This window comes from Myotis lucifugus, unplaced genomic scaffold, assembly GCF_000147115.1.
Source record: "Myotis lucifugus unplaced genomic scaffold, Myoluc2.0 scaffold_180, whole genome shotgun sequence".
NCBI classification, from domain to species: domain Eukaryota; kingdom Metazoa; phylum Chordata; class Mammalia; order Chiroptera; family Vespertilionidae; genus Myotis; species Myotis lucifugus.
In genome coordinates this window covers 861,773-866,429 of record NW_005871228.1, presented here as the reverse complement: position 1 = coordinate 866,429, position 4,657 = coordinate 861,773, and the positions used below count along the sequence as shown (strand labels likewise).

Below are 4,657 nucleotides of genomic sequence, written 5' to 3'. Positions count from 1 at the left end.
ACTCAGGTTTTGGTGCAACACATCACACCCAGGGAACGGCACAACGTATTTCCCACTCGTGGAGTCCGAAGACTAGAACTTATTTTTTAGTGTTAAGTTTGGGTTCTGGGTTTAGTTGGGCAAGAATTTCCCTCAGCTGCCATGAATCCTAGCTGAAGTCAATCCTTTTCCACCACTGACCTGGGAAAACCCCACCAAATCCAGATTGTCTGTTAAAAAAAAAATAAAACCAGAAAATTAAAAAAGAAAGCAGGTGAGCAAGTCACTGAAGAGACAGCTACCTGGATTAGACAAGAACATATATCTTAGATCTAAGATGATGGTGGAGGAGAAGACATCTCATGGGTGGTTTCACCTCAGGAGAAATGGGAATCTCAGCGCAGGAAGAGCAGTCAGGGGTTACTACGTTAGCTCAGAGACTGTAAGCTAAACCTCTATTGAGAAGGTGTGTGTGTAAGGAGTTAAGGAGCAAGGAGGGAAGATTCAAGTAGGAATAATGTCTTCGTCTTGAACTGCTTCCCACTGCAATCGACAAGGCCACACCCTGGAGTTTGACGTTAATGGCAATGCTCTGTGATGTCCACTACCCCTGCCTTCTTCCAGCTGAGGACAAAGTCTCCTGTGCCGGCCCCTGCTGCTACAGCAACGCAGGGGTTCCCACTGTAGGTCGTGAAGAGGAGCATGAGGAAGCCGATGACCACCTGGGTGGGATGCAGCACTGTTTGCAGGAGGGGAGGGAAGCTCAGCATCTGCTGCCCAACAGTTCTGTGTGTCTCCATAAGAATGGTCCCATTTGGTCCTGGAACAGGCATGGAATTGTAGCGAATGCTGACTTGTGACTTGCGTAGCAGGCTCTCTCGGGCTATCCTGAGTCCTTCATAGAACATTGCTAGTAAAAACACTCCCACAAAAGCTCCCGCCATTTCTCCAGCTGTATTGATCACCACACCAGAAAACAATAGTTCCACACTCTTAAAGCCAAAGTAGAAGGTCATATGCATCATCATCATGTTGCCATCCCCCCCTCCGTGGAGGTGGGTGGCTGAAGTGGCCGTGTGATGGTGAGAAGGTGGCATGGTACTGGTGTGGTCCACAGAGTTCATCCCCATATGGTGGGAATGGTTCATTTTTCCAGGAAAAGTTGAGAATCAGCAAAAGGTTCTTCCCAGATCAAGTCCCGCCACTGGCGCCTCCCTTTCAGAACCGTAACCTGTCGCCCCCTCATGACTCTTCATCAACCCCGTCCACTAGTGACCGGCTCAATGTGTCCACGATTGCCACCGACACCGCCAATTCCCGCCCTCAAAACTATTTATTTTTAAAAATTGTGGTAAAATACACATAACATAAAATTGAACATTTTAACCATTTTTTAGTGTGCAGTTCAGTGACATTAAGTACATTCACATCATTGTGCTACCATCACCACCATCCATCTCCAGAACTTTTTCATTATCCCTAACTGAAACCAAACCCATTGCACACTAACTGCCCATCCCCCACTCCCCGCGTAGTACCTGGCAGCCACCATTCTACTTTCTGTCTCTATGAATCTGACTTCTCTGGATGTGTCTAGGGGTGGCATCAGACAGTATTGGTCCTTTTATGACTGGCTTTTCATCCATGTTGTAGCATGTGTCAGAACTTCCTTCCTTTTAAGGGCTGCATGGTATTCCATTGTACATATACCACATTTTGTTTGTTCTTTCATCTGTCCATGGTTGCTTAGGTTGATTCCATGTTTTGGCTATTGTGACTTCATCTGTGGCCTAACATGTGGTCTGTCCTGGAGAATGTCCCATGTGTAATTGATAAGAATGTATATGTGCCCGGCCGGCGTGGCTCAGTGGTTGAACATCGACCTTTGAACCAGGAGGTCATGGTTCAATTCCCGGTCAGGGAACATGTCCATGTTGCGGGCTCGATCCCCAGTAGGGGGCATGCAGGAGGCAGCCAATCAATGATTCTCTCTCATAATTGATGTTTCTCTCTCTCTCTCCCTCTCATTTCCTCTCTGAAATCAATAAAAATATATTTTAAAAAAGAGAATGTATATGCTGTTGCTGTTGGGTGGAGTGTTCTGTATTATGTCTGTGCCATGTTAACTCCAGTTGCTTTATTGTGCTGCTCAACTCCTTTACTTCTTTACTGATCTGCTGTCTGGATGCTTCATTCATTACTGAGAGTGGGGTGTTGATGTCTCCAGCTATTACTATGCAACTGTCTATTTCTCTCTTCAGTCTGTCAATTTTTGCTTCATATATCTTGGTGGCCTCTTATTGGATGCATACATGTTCGGCCTCGGTTTTTAAGACTCTATTCTAATGCTCCCTCCTCCGCTGCCCTCATGCCTGCCTCCCCCAGCGCCGGCGGAGTTCCTCTCCTCTGTGCTTTCACTGTAACTTGTATCCACTCTGTGTACTGCGTTCTGCTGCAGTGAAGAATTTACAGTCTGTCTTCCCAGTTGGCTTCTCTTGGAGGACACAGGATTTTGTCTTATTTATGTTTGCAATTCCAGAACCCGGCACAATAGGTACCCGGGGAAAGTTTGTTACATGGACATTAATTATTGAACTCGATTGTGTGTCACCCATCTTCTTCCTCGGATAAAAATAATTATAGCCAGAAATTCTCAACACATCATTGCTTTGAGTATATGTAACCTATAGCCTCCAAGGTTTTGCTCTTCTCTCTCACTTGATCCTTATACAGCCCTATGATGGAGGTAGGGCCAGGTTTACAGCTCCATTTTACAGGTAAAAAACCTGAGACTCGCTCAGAGAGGCCTAATGTCTTGCTAGAGGTCAAGATGGTAAGAAGCAGAGCTGGGGCTTGATCCCAGGAAGGTCTGGCTCCTGACCAGGGCTGCTTTCTCAGTGCCCACTGCCCTGGTAGGCTCTGCTCTTTGTGGCTGCCCTGGCTGGCATCGCAGCCTCTGTGTGTGGGAGGCTGAGACGGGCACATGTGATCCTGAGCTTCTCTCCTCTGGGGGAATTTCCAGTTTGTCTTTCGATGTGTTTCAAGGAGTTCCAAGCGAGTCTATGCACCTCACCAGATCCATTTTGGAGAAGATGACTACTGAGTACCTTGCTCCCTGGGACACAGGCAGGAGGGGCTCCAGTCTGGACTTCCCTGACTCAAAGTATTATGTGCGTGCTCTTGGATCTGAAGTACCCTGGCCACCTTGGGAGAGAAGAAGATTGTTCTTATTTTGAACAAAATGTTCCCCTGTGACTACCTTCCCACTCTGTCCCGTGGAGCCTGCTGGCAGAGTGACCCTGCTCTCTCTGCTCCTGACACTCGGAGCAGACATGGCAACAGTGACGTGTTCCCCTTCCTCAGGGTCCCTGGCTCCAGCGCCCTCAAGCTCCGCCATGGCTTTTCCAGGAACCTGAAGCCCAGCCCTGCCGCTGTGGGCCACCTTCTCCAGATATGCTCCTGGCCGGGTCTGAGTGACAGCGAGGGCACAGCCATGACAGGGCATCACCGGGCTGGCAGGAGGAAGGCTTGCAGAGCCTCTAATTGCGGCTTCCTCAGATGGACAGGCAGCTGACTGTGGGTGGAGAGCAGAAGAGGAGGAGGAGGGGGAGGGGAGAGGAGGGGAGGAGCAGGAAACAGAGCCCTGGCCTGTGTGATGGAACAAAAATAGAGGAGCCGGGGTTACTGTGGGCTGAGCTTCTTCCCAGCGTGCTCTCTCCAGGAGGCTCCGGCTAGGGGAGCCCACGGGGCCCTGTGCTGGTCGCAGGGTGAGCCACCTGCGGGGAGTGCTGGCCATCCCCAGGCTGTGCCCTTCAGTGGCTGGAGAGGGATTTCGCATGGTGTTTATCAGAGAGTCCATATTGTGCTGCTGGAAGTCTGCGGTCCTTCCCTCCTGTCTCAGGGGTTCTCTGTCGATGGCAGTGATAAGAATGTATATATGCCCGGCTGGCGTGGCTCAGTGGCCTGGCCTCGACAGTGAGGGGACACAGAGACAAGGGATGGCTAGAGAGGGCCCAGTGGGGGCCTTTGGGTCAATTTTCATGTAAATGGTAATAATTGCACTTACAGGAATCTGAACATATGAAAAAAGGCAGTGTATCTATGTGCTTTGTGCAATGCCTGAGGCTGTAAAAGGCAATGACTGTAACTGCACTTGATGCTGCAAGGGCACTGGTGGCTCCTAGAGATGTTTCCCTCATGGTGTTTTGGGGGCCTGAGTGAGGTCTGTCACCTCTGCGCCCTGCAAGCACCTGTGGGCTGAGAATGACTGGACAGCAGGACCAGATTTCAGCCTGGCTCTAAGTGCTGTGTGACCCCGGGCAAGCTCCTTTGCCTCTCTGGGCCTCTGTTTTCTTTCCTGTGCCATAGAGGACATGGGCTAGATCTCTGAGGTCTTTCAGCCCACAGAAATTGGGGGATCTGGGCCATGGGCAGGGTGTTACTTTCTGATGCCTGTGGCTCTTTCTTTGGAGAAGGCCTATCCCTCCACTCCACCCTTTGCTGAGCTGGCCTGCTGGTTTCCTAGACAGGCCCCACAGAAGGATGTGCTGGAGACCAGTCTGGGACTGGGGCTTCTGAGGCCAAGATTGTGCATTCCCTTTGCATGAAAGCAGGAGACGCGACCGGAGCCTTCCTTCTACATGCCCCGAAGACACCCCAGCAGAGGGGTGCTGCCTGG

At 50.3% G+C, this 4,657-nt stretch overlaps 1 pseudogene across 1 annotated transcript; it reads right to left on the bottom strand.

Moving 5' to 3' along the window:
- Positions 1 to 557: 557 nt before the first annotated feature.
- LOC102432235 lies at positions 558 to 1,227 on the bottom strand (annotated as a pseudogene). Its single transcript, XR_001349763.2, has one exon. The product of XR_001349763.2 is annotated as a high affinity copper uptake protein 1 pseudogene (transcript).
- Between the last annotated feature and the right edge of the window lie 3,430 nt (positions 1,228 to 4,657).